Source organism: Octopus bimaculoides, chromosome 8, assembly GCF_046866305.1.
Source record: "Octopus bimaculoides isolate indiv1 chromosome 8, ASM4686630v1, whole genome shotgun sequence".
NCBI lineage: Eukaryota > Metazoa > Mollusca > Cephalopoda > Octopoda > Octopodidae > Octopus > Octopus bimaculoides.
In genome coordinates this window covers 73,842,091-73,860,436 of record NC_142935.1, presented here as the reverse complement: position 1 = coordinate 73,860,436, position 18,346 = coordinate 73,842,091, and the positions used below count along the sequence as shown (strand labels likewise).

Genomic DNA, 18,346 nt, shown 5'->3' with positions numbered 1-18,346 from the left:
TATATATATATATAAATAAAATCATAGTTGTGTGGTAAGAAGCTTTCTTTCCAACCACATGTTTCTGGGTTCAGTCCCACTGCATGAAAACTTGGGCAAGTGTCATCTACTATAGCCTCGAGCAGACCAAATACTTGTGAGCGGATTAGGTAGAAGGAAACTGAAAGAAACCTGTCGTGTATATATATATATATATATATATATATATATATGGGATTCCTAGAAGAAAAAATGTACACCCTATCCAGAACTACTTTAGGCTACCATTTCCATACTTATTTGTTAGGAAAATGGAAAACTTTCTTAGATGACTGCTTCATATTTTGGAACCGAAGTAAGGAGGATCTTACAAATTGTTTTTAATTAATTGATAGCATTCATGTCGCAATCCAGTTCACTATGGAAAGAAATGAAAAAGAACTGCCCTTTCTGGACATCCTGATAATTAAAGAAAATAAGACAGTTACAACATTTATCAGCGCACAGATATAACTGAAGAAAATTGGTAGGATTATCGTCGAATCCTCAATGTCGACAAAACTGGCCTATTCTGGAAAAAATCTCAACAAGAACTTTTCTGTGAAGAAAAGAGGCGACGACAACAGGTTATAAAGCACCCAGGGTTAGATTAACACTTCTACTCGGAGTAATGCCAAAGCTAAATGCAAATTAAAACCGATGCCAATTTGTCGTATAATGAACTCAAGAGCATTAAAAGGCAGTAACAAGCAATCCATTTCAGTAATTTGGAAACCGAATAAAAGGGCTTGAGCGACAAAGCAGTTCTTTGAAGAATGGTTCAATATACATTTTTGTTCCACATTTGTAAGATATTGCAAAAAATAATAATAATAATAATTTAGATTTCAAAGTTCTTTTAATTTTAGATAATACCCACCGGGCATCCCATCTCACTCAATGATTCAAATAGCAATATGAATAGCTGAAGAGGGTAAAAGTCAGTGGACGAACTAACAGACATTGGAAACAGAATAATTTGTTCAGATTCGGTCATCTCATCCTTCACTCAGACTATTCATGATACTTTCAGTCAAAGTAACGATAACATTCCTTGTTAACCACTTCGGTTTTGATTTTCAGCTTAAGCTTTGGGTCCTCTTTTCCGAGAATGATTATATTCTTCTTATCTGTTTCAAAGTTGGGGAAAGTAGAGAGAAAACTGAACTAATTGGCCCTTTTGTCATCCTGGGGGTAACTGAAGACATGAGAAATTCTACTGGGTTATTATTATTTTTTTTATATGAATCGAAGCTTTATGCTAATAGATAATTTAGGTGCTCGTTTACTTTTTTACGTAACCTTTCTTAAACAACTTTAAAGAATGGATGAAACTTTACTTTTTCATCACACACACACACACACACACACAGACGCTCGCGCGCGCACATACGCGCACACAATTCCCCGTTTCTTCTTTTCGCTCTGTCTGAAATAGTCAAGAAAACCCTGGGGTCAGATGACTGAATTCCGGTCTTAAGAAGGAAGCAAAAATACTCTCTGCATTGATTAAATGTTTTACAAAGTAAGCGTGTGTGTGTGGTAAGAAGTTTGCTCCCCAGCCACATGATTCTAGGTCCAGTCTTCTACTAGTGTCTTCTATTATAGCCTTGGGCTGACTAAAACCGTGTAAGTGAACTTGATAGAGAGGGAAACTGAAAAAAAACCCGTCGTATAGATATGTGTGTGTCTGTGTCTATACCAACGCTTGACAACCGGCGTTGGTGTGTTTACGTTCCCGTAACTTAGCAGTTTGGCATGAGAGACCAAAGGAATAAGCGCCAAGCTTTAAAAAAATTACTGGGGTAGATTCATTAGACTAAAAATCATTTAAGGTGGTGCTCCAGCATGGTCACAATCTACTGTTTGAAACAAGTAGAAGATAAAATGTGTACTCTCTCTTCGGTATCGAATAATCATAAAAAATATATCAGAAAGCAAGAAAACAAACTGGTAAATTGACTAAATATGCATTTCTCGTCTAAATCTATCCGACTATAAGGAAAGCCTCACGAGGGTCCTTTCAATAAGCAAATTTTTGATCCCCGCTGCACAGGACAGTAAAAACATCAGCCTTTGAAGAGAAAAAAAATTTGACAGCGTGTCTGCTGGCTTAACACGGCTGGAAGACAAGCAGTAAAATATCTGCTTTCTCTGTCTTTCTCTTTCTTGACCACCCATTTCATTTTTTTCTTTTTTTTTTTTTTGTCTTGTTCCTCTTTTTGAAGTTCCCTTTTCGAGAATAATAGAATACAAAGAAAATAACACTACTGCTCTTACTATGACTGAAAGCAAGCAGAAAAATTCGCCTTTCTCTCTTTGACCACTTATTCGTTTGTTTTATCTTTCTTGTTGACGCTCCAAACTCAGAAGAAAAGGATAACAATTAATTTATAGCTTTTCCTTCTTTTCTCGCAAGGCAAATAGCAGTTTTCATTACTTACACTTCTTAAATAATATCGATTGTTTACAATTTATACTAAGAAATGAAGCAATGCGAAAAAAAAGTAAATGTGACTACAATGAATCTAGAGAAAATTATCAATAATCAGTTATATATTACACAAAAATTATTTATCGTGGAAAAATAGTAGGGCATGCATTGCGCACATAGACCCTTCGCCCCTGATACATTATTTATACAAGTATATGAGTGTGTAGGAAGAATTACTACGAAGGAGTCCAGTACTCGGCGCGTGTTTGTGGAGGCTCCCCTCTGTCTTCCCACCTCCATTTGCTTGCACCTGCTCCTTTTCTTTGTGGCGTTTTTTAGAATTAGGGTCATTAAATGCGGAAGCAGAAGAGGCATTAAGAACACTGTAGAGGCTGTAGGAAAAACGTCTACAAAGAAGCGATAGGTGGAATCAGTAGAAGACCAGTTTAACACGAGCTAGGGTTTGATCAAGCTCTGACTTTGCGCTTCACAATAATAACAAAAGAGGATAAGATATTACAGTTAGTACCTTTATTCATTTCAGAAGAACAATAATGGAGATGGTAGAAAAGGTTACTAATCGCAACATTTATCAGTTTATCGAGATGTTATGTCAACTGCATGGAGGTATACGCCTAGCTACACTCGTGGGTGCTGATGTGAGAAATTCATTTTTATTAATTTTAACTCGGAACAATACAGCAATGATAATGTATCAATAGAGATTGCTCTGTATCATTTTTTCTTTTGAAGTACATGACCAGTAGATATAGCACTCAGTAATATTTCTGTTCAGTCTAGTACGTAGCAGGATAAAGGGTGAAGGCAGGATTTCAGCTCATATGACTAGTAAGAACTCAGTTTTTTTAAATTCCATATGCTATCACTTAAAAAAAAAAAGACGATTCTCATTAGAATATTTTCTGCCCTCAAAATATCAGATAATTTTTTATTGGTGCAAGACTGCAGATTTAAGATTGGTTAGAAAGTAGTTTGTTTGACTTATATCAATTCGTCCTAAACTGGTGGGAAGCGAAATCAAATACCTGATTCAACTCCTTGGTAGTTTACTCCTAGAGTGCTACCGTCGTGTATAGAAAATCGTATCACTGATTATAATTAAATGTTATTTAAGATGTACAAGAACGATGCTGTAAGTTACAAAATACAAAAGAACACATTTGCAATGATTATTTACTTCAGCTGAGTAGGAGTTGGTATTCCTGACGTCATGTATATACGTAAGATTTAGTATATCATTACGTTTGCCGCGGAAACACCTGATCAGAACATCTTCAAAGTAAATGATTTATTGTTGCCACCAAACAATAAGAAAATCGTTCTTTATCGAGTGATGCAATTTAAAATTATATACTTAGTGTGTTTACTATATGTTACAGTTTCAGTTTCCACCTGTCTATGATTCATTTCACATTTACTTCTATGGCGTTTATCAAAGCAATAAAAGTCTTAATTTTCTATTTCGGCTTTATCATAAATATAATGTTTTTAAGTCTAGTCACAAATTCAGTAATGAATGATGTTATAAAATTTGCAATGTAAAGAATAAATTTGTGGAGTAAGTTCATTAATAGATATGGAGATATAATGCGAAGATTGGGTCGGAACCGGAGCTGAATTCAGAAAGTAGGCACCACCGAAATAGGGTGGAGCTCGGTGTTTTGTCAAGAGGCCGTGTAATTTTATCAGAAATATAATTTACTTTTTCTCCTCCTTTAATTTTCTTCAGTAACACTTCACTTTGAAATATAGTTATTTCAAACATTGACAGGCTATGATTCACTCAATGAGCACAAAAATAGTTTTAAACAGATTATGCAGTCGTTGTTCAGTTTTCCTTTCTGAACTACTGTTTTGCGATGTCATGAACCATATATTTAAGACTATAGCAAATTAACAGAGACAGGTGGGTATGAACTGAATGACGTGCAAAAAAAATTATTTCAAGATCGAAATTTTTCCCCTTTTTTGGAGAACGCAAAGAAAAAGCTAAGGGTAAGTGTGAATGACTCGCGAAAGAAAAGGGGATATACTTTCAAGAAATGAAGCATAGCTTTCGCAGATAAAAATGTTTATACTTAGACAGAAAGTTGGTCTCTGTTGGCACCCATAATGTCAACAAACGACACCTGTCTGCATATCAAACCTCTTCAGTAAAACATAGTCATCTCGCACCAACAGGAAAAGAATTAAGAACTTGCTTGGCAATTGTAATTTTTAGAATTTTAGACAAAAGGTCTTTGAGGTATTGAATGACGTACACAAGAAATTTTAAAGGGACTGTAGAAATTTTATTATGGTAATCTTTATGCCACTCCACTGCATTTAGACTAATTCTAACAAATATACAAACCATTAGATGTGAATCACAAATAGAAATGTATGCTTGTATATGGAATAAAATTGGCAAAATTCGGTCAAGTACTGAAAATGAATATAATCGCCACTACCGTCCCGCAAATTTCATGATATCGTGCTTATGTTCGAAATTGCTATCATTATTGTTAGAAACCGTGCTGCACCGGAAACTCTATCTTGTTTCGTCTCTTCACTTATCTTCAGATCCAGCCACAGTCAACTTCGTATTTTCATTATTCATCTTTCACCAATAAAATAAAATAGTAGTCAAGTACTTGGGACGATATGTTTTACTAAAAAGAAATAGAGCGGTAGCTTGGTAGAATCGGTAGATTATCGGATAAATGTCTTATGTTATTTGCTTGCCTCTCTTTATGATTTAAATACAAATCTGGTTGAGACTGACTTCGTTTTTGTCCTTTCGGGGCGTTAAGTTTTTAGTATTTACAGAGCCCCCAGTGAAAGATTTCCACGTGATATGTGGCCTTCTGAAAGAAAAAGATAAGCAACTTTTGAAGAGCTCTTCATGGACTGCTAACGTAACAGATTTCCCGTATTTCAGGAACAAACCTACTCCCTTTTTTCACCTGATATGTGTAATTTGAAATAAGCATTCTTGTCGTATGTTCTCAGGTCACTTAATATAGATACAATGGCCATCAAGGAGACCATTCTTCTGGGTAAAAATAAGGTGTATGCATCTTCTGAAATATATTGCTTGGGAAAGAAAGTAAATTACCTTTCTTGATCCATGTAGTTCAACTGAATTGAGACTGGCATAATCGACTTGCAGAAAAGTGCAATCTTGTATTCTGTAAAGATCCAAAGAAAGATTCTTGAGATTACCAAACCTCAAGACAGCATTCTCCTGATAGTTATAACGCAACAACAACAATAAGTGCTGTTCTATACTTTCGTCTCTTTTACTACAGATTCTGAGTTTCCGCCCTGACTTATTTTTAGCAATCTTTGCCTTTATAAGATTCATCCTAATGGCTTGTTACTAAGTGGCTATGATTAGCGCTTCAGTTTCTAGTTTCACGTTTCCATTCATCAGTCACAACCAGCGTTCACTTTTCAAGGCATGACTTCATAGGAGAATGTTTTAGAGGTTTCTCTTCCTGTTGTCAGTCAAGATTTATTACAAAGTGGATGAGGCTTGGATGTGGAAGCTTTGAGAGGAAAGTAATATTCGTCAGTGTAAGAGTTGGCGCTGCTGGTGGAAATAGTAATTAGGTCACTGATGTAAAGTAGACAGAAAGTTGTATATAAAACCGAATCTTTGGGTTAATTGAGTATGAATCAAATAGGCAAGCTGTTTCACACTTCTTGCTCCAATCAGATTTAATATGGTATTTTTCCACACTGGGAAGTGAAAAAAAGTCTTGCTAAGAAGCAAATTTTTCTTAACTAAAGAATATTTAATTACAGGAAATATCGAATAAATATTTCTACTGACAATTAGTTAGATGATATTACATAAACATTTCATGAGTATTAGATCGTGAGCATCCGAGCCTTGTTTAGATGCTAATGGATCAAAGAACAAAATTTGGGGTATCTCTTTTCTGTAGTAACTATTCAATTTTTTCGCCTGTTTCAGTAAACGTTAGTGGGAAGAGCAACTAAATCTTCGTTTTGTTTTTCAATCGTCTAATAAACAGACATATCAAGGTGATTTCCACAAGTTAATTGGTTTCATGTAAATAAATGTGAAACTTAACTTCGAGGGCATATAACTATTGCGAGGATAAATAATAAATGAAGCACAGCTTCATAATTCCTATGGACATTAGTCCATGTTTAAAGGATGCTACCAACGTACATAAGTAGACGCCGTTTTCATCTCAATGAAATTGATAAACTGAGTTATATAAGTTCAACGCTTGCGCATTACATTCAACAGTGGGAATATATATAAGATCTGAAAATCTAGATTTAATAAACAAATTCTCGTTTGAAAATGCCTTCTTTACACATAACTTGGTTGAGAAAATTAGATTAAAAACTGATATATTAAACGTCATTAAGATTATTCAAAATATCTCAGTGGTAGTAATATTAAATGTTGGAATAAAGTATTTCTTATGTAGGAAGTTATTGCTCTATATATCCAAAATCATGAAGTGATTTATAGAATTTTGGGAGAAAGACTACCTAATACCTATTATTCAATTTATCTTCTATTTCACATTCACAGCGTCATCAGTGGCATCATTGGCAACTAACCGTTCTTAATACTGTCTTCCAAAAAATATTAGCTAGCTAACGCCTTCTGATTCACAAACAAGTAAATACGGTATGTGTTACAGAGTTAAAGTAATCCTTATGCGTGTTGTCGAGCAGGCACATTTTTGATTCGTAGTTTTCAGCATTATCATTTCAAGTATATTAATACTGCCTTTAAACAGTCATGAGCGCTAGACATTTTAATTTCCTTCAAACTATAAATATTAACTATGTATAAGAAATCAATATAGTTTAGTTCCGTAAATGTTAACTACTTGCAAGGATTTTGGAATATATGAATGACTGTTTGAGCAAATGTAGAGTAAATTGCAAATTAATACCGAAGCGTAGGATATCAACAGTTAAATGTTTGATCAAATATTTGATGAGTATTCTCATATATAACTTTTCTTATTCTAGTCAAGCAGCTGTTGTATATTGACATTTTCCTTCCTAATTCCGATGCCATCACCTTTTGTTGTCAAAATCTCATATAGCATCGCGGTGGATGTTATTTCCTATTTTCCATATATGATATATGAATCAGAATTGATGTACCTTTTCACCTTAATAATATATATCGAAGTTTCATTTAATAAATTTTGAATATTTATGAGCTTACTGAAGGAGAATCGTTATTATTACATGGAAAACTCATTAGGATACTAGAACTTGAATTTGCTATTGAATAAAAGAATAACGTAATTGCAGAATGACTTTAATGAGTGTTAACCTAACTGTCATGATTTGAATTAGAGGAATTGAACAAGTATTACATGCAGAAATTTTATAACTCTTTCTGGATCTTTTACGAAAACAATTAATGAAAGTAGCAAATGGCTGCATCGTTTCTGTTACCAGATCGTTAAAACTGCAAAGCAGATATTTTCACTGGCAGCGAAATCTGTTTCATAAACTTAATATTATGTAAATCTTGACGATTAGTTGGGTCACTATTAATGATTTCATACACATAAGGTGTATTGAAAAACAAGTGAGCTTAATGGAATGAATTTCTGTCTCAACAGTTGACTACATGAGAATGTCAAATGTCCGAGAACAATTTTGGAAATCGAACCTTTGTCAGATTCAGGTCGTCAGGAACTTAATCCTTCTCTCTGGGATCAAAAACAATTTTACACATCTTTAAAGCAAGAGCTTTTGATCAATTCAGTCGCGGATTCAATGGAAATATTCCATGTTTGCAACAGTCAATCTGTGAGTACCAAAACAGATCAATATTTCATGCATATTGCCACTTGATCAATTCATTATTCATATACTACAGATTGTTTAGTATTGATATTAATTTTAGTTCCAAGATATAGCTTTTTACGTTGTGAATTAATTTTCATCTAGGAATGATTTAAAAAGTACCAGTCAGGTGCTGGCATCGATCTAATCAACTAACCCATTCCCTTACATTATTGGCTATATGCCTAAATTAGAAACAATTATTAATAGCAAATCACTGAAGACTAAGTCTTTGGTTTGGTTTATATTTTTGCTTACAGTGCCACTTAATTTCTTTCTATGTATTTCTATCACTCCTTTCTTTAGGCCTCACCTAGAAATCAAAAATATTTTCAGCTGAAAAATGAAGAATGTATTTTAAGTGAGTAGTATCAATTACCTCAATTAGTATGTACACTGTAGATATACAGTGTACATACTAATTGTACATATGAATTTAACTTTTTGAGATACATTCAGAATGCATTGACCTGCAAAATCTGAAATTTAATCAAACTTTCATCTTGACAACTTATCACTTTCAACGAAAAATATAACGGGAAACGTGTTTGCGACTGATGGAATTGGAACTATTTCTACCAAAGGATCGAAACCTGGAAAATAGTTCACAATATTAAATTACATGTGTCATGGAATATTTCTAAGAAGTGAAATAATTTTTAGGAAATAGTAATTTGATAATGCGATTAAAATATAGTTACGATTTTTGTGATACTCATATTTGATTGGTTGATGAGTTGTACCAATGAAGAACCCTCACCTTCTCTAACTCGTAAGTAACGCTAAATTTAAACATAGATTATGCAATCCTACCTATACTGTACCAGAAAAAATTACCAAGTGATCATAACCGAACGTCTGTGAAAGGAAAAATAATTCGTTTAGAAACTGAAAGTGAGGCTAATGGTCAGTATTTCAAAATGGAAAAAAAGTCTGGAATTGACGCCTCTTCACGGAATAGATGTTTTTTTAAGAAGCAGAACATTTTAGATATGATAATTATAATATGTTACATTTATGTCATCGGATGTTAAAAAGTATTACTAGGAAGTTTCATACTTTCCAGCTTGTAGCCAATGTTAGTGTTATAGAGGTTATACCCGAGAAGACATCGAATGCTCGTCGAACAATTAGGAGTGGACAATGTTCAAAGGGGACGTTTCTTCGTGGAATAAAAACCACAATGTCGAAAAAATAGGACATCCCAGTACAAAAGTGATACAAACTGAAAGCAAGCCGACATATCAATGTTCAATAACTTCAACAACCAAAGCTCGAATCACGACAGAAAATCGTAAGGACTATTCTTTTCTACTTTAGGCACAAGGCTCGAAATTTTGGGGGAGGGGGCCAGTCGATTAGATCGACCCCAGTACGCAACTGGTACTTAATTTGTCGCCCTGAAAGGATGAAAGAAAGTCGACCTCGACGGAATTTGAATTCAGAACGAAAGGACAGACGAAATACCTATTTCTTTACTGCCCACAAGGGGCTACACACAGAGGGGACAAACAAGGACAGACAAACGGATTAAGTCGATTATATCGACCGCAGTGCGTAACTGGTACTTAATTTATCGACCCCGAAAGGATGAAAGGCAAAGTCGACCTCGGCGGAATTTGAACTCAGAACGCAGTGACAGACGAAATACCGCGAAGCTTTTCGCCCGGCGTGCTAACGTTTCTGCCAGCTCGCCGCCTTAATCGTAAGGACTATTGGTTTAATCATGTGAAAAAATTCCGATTCCAAAGCCAATCTCACGCAGCATAGCACATCAGTAACACCACCGACGACAAAACTAATAGGTTAATAAGAGAAACCACAACTACCGTTTTAAAAATGGAAGAACAGATTGCACAAAGAACATTTTTCAGGTATCGTAGAGGAAAAACGAACAAGAAATTTCGCGGCTGTCCTTAGTCTTAGGCAAAAGGCTTGGTCTACATCACTGGTTTTCAATTGGAGTCGATATGAAATTTCTTTTCTTTTCTTTTTTTGGTGGGAGGTGTGTCCACGCAAGCAATTTAGTAAAATACAGTAGCAGTTTAAGGGTCCATGAGAACTTTTGATTTAGATGTATTTATTGCAAGAAACTGCAAGGTTCCTTTCTCCAACGTTTTCCACAGCTCAACCTACATATGTTAATGAGTGAAAAAGAATATAGGAATTTTGAAAGAAGCTTCTATAAAACTAGCTTTTAAACATCGAATAGCTATGGGGATCCACCAGAATAAAATCGTACCCAAAGGGGTCCATAGATAAAAAAAAAGTGTTTGAGAGCCACTGATCTTCATGAATGCAAGGGACTGGACTCAATTAAAAGCATACGGAATACCACTTCTGTGCAGGACCCTTCAAATCCACAATTATGTGAACAAAGATCAGATACAACAGACATAGGACAAACCATGGTTGCAGTCTCATAGCATACATAAAAATAAGTTCATAAACACATTCTAGAATTCAACCATTCAAGCAAAAAGAAAAAGAAAATATAAACTCAGAGAAACAAACATTAATGCTAGGAGGTGCTGGAAAGTTCCTGGCTTTGGGTAAAGAAAATACAGGAGGATCAGTTAGTTATCATTTTATTCAATATATTCCTCTTTCAGATTCACATACTTATTGCAGCAGTCCATCAGTTTTTTCTGAGCCCTGTAAAAGAATTAGGAAGGTTGGGTTCCAGTTAGGACTTTCACGATACGTTTAAAACTAGGAACTTTTCACCACACCCTCGTATAATATAAACATAGCTTTACCATACCACCTTCCCAATTTGCTACTATTTTCCACTATATACGTTTTACTTCTAAATGACATCGCTGGAGAAATTTCAATGCAATCAACACAAGATAATTATAAAAAAAACAATACCAGGGGACACAATAATATTACAATTAAAGATCCTTTAAATCCTAAAACTCACAACCTATCACCGACAATCCTTACCAAACTAACTTCACATATCATTGCTAGGTAAAGTTTTCTGTCCCATACACTTCGCAACACCACATAGAAAACATCCCCAGCTGTTTTACGGATATCTGACTTTCATCGTCTTTACACTCTCATATATATATCAATGATTAAAAAGAAAAGAATATACAAACATAAAAAAAAAATCATGGTCGAATCACTTGCAACAAATGTCAAAATTATGGTTGGCAAATTCAACAACATACCGCTCATCAGTAAAGATTTTTCAGCACATACACTCAATACAATAGGTGTAGAAACTTCCAGAATACATATATCCGATAGCGTAACAAAATCATACAAATGAAATAACTGGATCCTAATCCACCAAGGGAAGGTATGCCAGAAGAAAGTAATTAAACAACGCGGGTTGATGAACCGTAAGACGTGTGGCCAGAACCTCCTGGAAAATAACCATAGCGAGGGACATTCCACAGTTGAATTAGAACAGTCACAAACAGTGAAAAAAGATATGCACACAACACCAGAGCTGAAGACACCTCCGAAAGGGGGTGGCCCCGCCACGTCAAAACGGTAGAGGAGTAGGGGCCAAAACCGGACGTGGTTCCTCCTGATGATGTCTTGAGCTAACTGGATCCTATAAAGGAGCTGTTGTGGTAGCAGACCACGAAACATGGTTGAAATTCCCCAGCCTGATAATATTCGGAGTTTTGATATGGATAAAATCAGTACACACAAAAATCAAACACATGACATCGCAACTAAAAAAAAAAAAAAAAAGAATGGAAAAGAAAAAGGAAGAAGAACAAAAAATCAAAAAGGTTTTTTAAAATTATAAACACTTGTATCGACTATAAACACGTAGTAAAATATATAATCAGCAGCAGGATTTTCTGCGCAAATAGCCACTCATCTTCTCTTCTCCATAACTTTTATAACAACAAACACTCTGATCTCAAGTAAAATCTCTTATCAAACATATATGTAAATAAATCAGTTACTAAGGACTACATAAAAGCAAAAACAAAAAAAAGCATAGCTACACATCTTACACTTATAAGCATGGCCTTGAAGTTCAAGTGTCTAAAACATCCCAAACTCAGGTTCCTAGTTAACTACTTATAAACAAATCACTCATCATCTCTTTAAAAAACACTCCAAAACATATGGCTAAGTATTTCTCAGATCACCAATCCTAAGAAAACTTGTATATCTATCAACTTCTCAGATTGTGTTCTAAAAGTGTCCAACCGCTTTTCCACTTATTTTATTTCATGCTTACATGATTTTGCAAAACCTTCAGTAAACAGAGACTGCCTCTTTGCAGACAATGTCACGATCATATACAACTGTGGTTCTCAACCGGGCTCCGCTTGTCACAGAATTCGCTCCATTTCCCTCGTGCTCTCACCACTTTCCTCCACGTTGCGCCAAACATGTTTTCTTAAATCATCTATACGCATGTGAGACTTGGGCCTAGACGAAGAGAGAAGAACAACATCTGCTTACGGTGCAGAGAGCCATGGAAGGGTCGATGCTGAGAATCTCGCTAAGTGATCACATCCGGAAAGAGGAGATCAGCGATAAAACTGGAGTGAAGGACACCGTCGCAGGGTATCACCACGCAAAGCTACGATGGGCGGGTTATGTCGCAAGGCACAAAGACGGTCGGTGGACCCACGCAGTTATCAAGTGGTACCCGCTCGAGCAGAAGAGACCACTCGGAAGATCTCCAATCAGGTGGGAAGATTTTTTTTTTAAATACAATTGCTAATAATATTTCATTACAAAGATATGAGAGGATTTTTTTAAACATCGAATGACTACGGAGGTGAATCTGAGTAAAATAAGAATCAAAGGGATCCACAGGCAAAAAACGATTTGAGAACCACTGGTCTACACAATAAAAATCATCAATCCTGAAAAGGGAAGTTCGTGCAGGGCAAAATGATTTGCAGCAGTAAACCCACAGCCACCGAACCATTGCAAAATTTAACATACCATGTAAAATCGCCCCCTACATAAACAACCACTCTACAATATCGCAGAACTCAGTGACAACACCATTATACGAACACTAATCCTTCACGCTCAGTGCAGAGAAACATTATAAACACAAACACACTAAAATAGCGGTGCCATCATATGCTCCAAACACCAAAGATAACTGAAGAACGTCATCTATTGCACACTGACATAGTCCAGCTTACAAAGCACCACAAGCTACTGACCAATAAAAACAAACTTGATAGAAATTCTGTATAGCAATGAACACTACACTTCAGTATTACGTAGTGATCAGCATGGTCCCTCATTATAAAAACAGTGTATCTGTAACAATGAATCTGTGGACTGCATAGGGTTATTCGAACGAATTACGTGCAGCAAGTATTTACAATGAGTCAACATTGAAGCTTCAGCGTGATCAGGTGACTCGCTAGAAACAACTGTCAAATCTCCCTAAGATACACGCTATTGTTTTAAAATATGAAACGCATTGGATGATGTGCTCCTGGATGCACGCTGCCTCAAAAAACAAAAAGAAAGACATGAATGCCACAGTTTGTTTGCCTTTGATCATAAATCTCCTCAGTCATGACTAACTTAGGGTTAAACAACAACAATAAAAATAACTCAGGTTCTGCAATAGACTGTGCACAAATAGATTAATTGAGATGTTGAGAATTGAGTTTCTTGATTGTGGTACAGCTCAATATTGCTAATTGTGTACGAATGACTAATTGGTCGCTCGACAACCTACCGACTGGTTTACTTGCATCTCAGCATATGTCTATCATTAATTTAGTGTTCTGGTTGCTTCCTTTCTTTATAGGCAATAACAACCTGATGTTTCTCATTACAGTTGAATTTCCCCTGAGCTGTATCTCTGCAAGCTGGTTGACATGATATAATCTTGATCACTCTCGCTTTGGCAGATTTTTACTATATGCTAGATGTGTAAGACGAGTGTATACTTGCCCACTGACATGATTGGATGGTTCAGGACTTTGCTTCACACTCATCAGTTTTCTAAATCGATCCTACCGCATGGTACCTTGTAAATGATACTAGATACACGGAAACTGTGTGGAAGGCCCGTCAACTGAACTGCCTGAATAATTCAAAGAGCCGTCCTTATTACATGCCACATTACACTAATTCATCCAGTGCATTATGTTATGGTTAATCGTGTCTCTAGACTACTTTGCTTCCTACATTATACTTGAATGAGTTGATAGTTCAGATGATCGAATAACTGAAATATTCATAATCGAAACCGACAGAGGATCGAATTACTATTTACCTTTTTACGTGCCCCTTAAAAATAAATGCTACATCAGAAATTCACTCCTTTAACTCTTAAGATATTAGTTTGGTAGGAAGGCTAGGATAGGATAATCCTTGGCTCTGTCAGATTTTTCTGAAGGACTGTTATTTGGTGAGATTGGTGCAGTTGCTGTTCACATTAATCTTTCACTTGCTGACGAGCGTTATACAATGTTACACAGTACTCGGAAGGTTACAAACTAGATGGATTGTGTTTAGGATTGTTCGGTATCTTGTTGAAGATAACATAATAAATCTTATTTATTCGATATCTATAAGTTTTCATAACTATCATTGGCTTCAAATTTTGTCACAAGGTCAGCAACTGTTGGGGTGGGTTCAACTCGATTACATCAAACCCAGAGCTCAACTGGTATTTATTTTATCTACCCTGAAAAGATGAAAGGCAATGTAGAAACCGGCGGCATTTCAGCTCAGAAAGTAAGAATGGATGAAATACTGCTCAGCATTTTTCCCAGCGTATTAACGGCTCTGTCGGTTCGCCGCCCTACTCTTCATACTAATAATACAATCCCAAATGTTGATGTAGCTGTTACAGTTGGAGTCCGGAATACCATATACATGGTTCCGGTTTGAGTACCACTACGTGGCAGCTTGGGTAGTTATCTTCTACGATAGCCTCAGTCCGACCAAACATATATGAGAGGCTTTAGGAGAAGGAAACTGGAAAAAAAAACGATGTACAGATAAATATATGTGTGCGCCCGCTTGTGTGTAGCTTTGTGTCTGTGTTTGTTCCCCATCACCATTTGATAACTTGCGTTGGTTTGTTTACGTCCCCTTAACTTAGCGGTTCTGCAAAGAGACCGACTGAATAAGTACCAGCCTTAAAAAGAAAATAAGTGGTGGAGTTGAAACGTTCGGCTAAAGAAAATCACTTCTCAAGGTGGTGCCCCAGCATGGCCACAGTTTAATGATGGGAACAAGTAGAAAAACAAGATAAAATATATATGTGTGTGTGTGTGTGTGTGTGTGTGTGTGTGTGTGTGTGATTTGTAAGAGGAAATACTTGAGTGCCATGCAGGCCTGGTCAGCCATCAGAGAAGTCACAGGAATCAACTCCTTGTAAATTGTGATACGACTATTGTTCAGAACATAACACGTGCACACGGTGGAAAGGCGTGCCGATCAGTTGGAGGATTAAAAAGACAGGCAGATGGAAAATGTGGCACCTGTTCCTTCTGCCAGCACAACTGCCATTATGCAGTAAAATGTGCAAATCTTTGCAGGACTCAAGAGTCATATAAGGGCTTCACATTGCATCATTAATGACTCATTTCAATGATTCTTTCTAGTAATGGTTTTGCTTGCACACGAGAAAGCAGCCACTGCACACACACACACACACACACACACACACACACACACACACACACACACACACACACACACACACACACAATCACACATACAAAATTGTGTAAACAATTAGAATATAATTTAACAAACACGTTATTTTCTTAATTATTCTCGCTTCCAGATTTCTATTGCTACAGCAACTACGGAGCCGCAGCAAACTATATCCTACTTCAGATCGAAATATCAAATGAAGCTCTTTTATACAAAATCTATAAATGGAAAACTTTACAGGATATATATTTTATATATTTTATCTTTCATATCTTACTTGTTTTAGTCATTCGACTGCAATCATGCTACGGCACACACACACACACACACACACACACACACACATATATACATGCACTCATAGAGTTTCCGTTAATGTGGTAATGGTTGGCCCGAAGCCATAGCAGAAGAAAATTGTCCTAGGTGCCATGCAGTAGGATGAGCCCTGAGCCACTCCTATGCCTCTCAGATGGGGTCTTATACCTAGAATAGGGTTGGAACTATATGGACTATTCCCTCTTTTAATAACTATCAAGTTACTTTATACAGAGGTAGCGTCTTTACATGTGTTTATTTCATACAATATTGTCTAGTATCGAAAGATGCAGTGTAGTACAGTGTAGTATTGCAACAAAGCCGCCAGCGCATATATACGTATATATATATATATATATATATATATATATATATATATATATAAATAGTGTACATTTAAACACAAGAGAAAACTAACTTCAACAGGCAACTTTTACACGCTAGAAGTAGTCAAAACGACTAAAACCACATTTTAAGAGCAATCTTCAAAAGGAATGAAAAATAAAAACGTTTACCTAGTTATTTTATTCCGGTCAGGCCTAGGTTTCTAAATATTTTTTAGCAAATAAAATAATTTACTAGGTGAAATTTTTTTAGCAGTGTCCATACTGAAATTGGTAGTTTCTACACAGAAAGTCAACATTTTCATCAAGTTTCTTTTTGGTATACTAGTGATATATATCGAAAAAAGGAGGGTTTAGCTATAGGTTCACTATTATCACCGATAATAGCCAATATATACATGGAGTACTTTGAGAATTTGACTTTAGGATCAACACCACTAAAACCAACCCTATGGCTGCAATATGTCGATGACACCTTCAAACTCTGACCCACCCAAAAAGATTTCCAAATGCTGTTAGATCATGTGAACTCAATAAAGCCATCAATACAGTTTACAATGGAAAGGAAATAGACAATCAGCTGCCATTCCTGGACGTATTGATAACACGCACCAAGTATGGATTCAGGATATCTGTATACCGCAAGCCGACCTTCACTGGACGATACCTCAATTTCAATTCATACAGTGTAAAGAGAGGGATTGCTCAGTGCGTAAAACATCGTGCAAAGAATATAAGTAGCGATCGTGTTACACACCACGAAGAAATGATCAAGCTCAATAACAATCTATTAAGCAACAACTACCCCCAAAACATATTATCCACTCCATTTATGAAGGAAAGAGAGGATGAAACCAATGTACTGTCCACAGTCTGTTTACCCTATGTGAAAGGCCTCTCCGAAAAGATACAAAAGATATGCGGCCCATATGACATCAGGACAGTATTCAAGAGTAATATAACACGTCGCAAATATCTCCTTCGAGTCAAACCACCAATAGAAGAGAATATGACCAAAGACTGCGTGTACTCTATCCCATGCAGCTGTGGTAGGTTATACAAAGGCGAAACATGTCACCCCCTCAAAATAAGGGTAGACGAACATCGCAAAGCTGTGACACGAGAACATATTTATAAATCGGGTATAGCTGATCATGTATGAAAAAATGGAGACCACCTCCCCCTGTGGGATGAAGTTAAAATAATAGACAGAGAACACCACTGGAAAATACGAAAGCTAAAAGCAGCAGCACATATGCTAGGACACAACAACCTCCTAAGCAGACCGAGTGCAGATATGAGTAGCATATGGGAACCAGTATTAAGGAAGGATAGGAAAATATTAGATTTATAGGCCCTAAAATTCACTCCATAATTGCCCACGGCTTATATGGCTACGTGGTTAAGAGTTCGGGTTACTAACCCCAAGATTCCGAATTCGATTCCAAGCATTGACCTGAATAATGATAACATCGAAAAATACCTTAGGAATGAAGACCCAGGTTGAACATTTCCCCAAGACACATGATAAAGGTTGGCGGCTATATCAGCCGAAATGTTGTGTTAACAACAAAGAAGATGACAAATATCCGTCAAATGTATATAATGAAAATAATGTATAGAACTATGCATAAGGTGGATATATATATATATATATATATATGCAGAGTTTGACCACCTCCCATGGCATCTGATGTGGCTCTTTTAAACCGGACAATGTTTTGAAAAGACACCCACT

General features: G+C 36.2%; 1 pseudogene; it reads left to right on the top strand.

The window, feature by feature from the left end:
• Positions 1–528: 528 nt before the first annotated feature.
• On the top strand, positions 529–17,849 carry LOC149134443 (uncharacterized; annotated as a pseudogene).
• Positions 17,850–18,346: the final 497 nt, after the last annotated feature.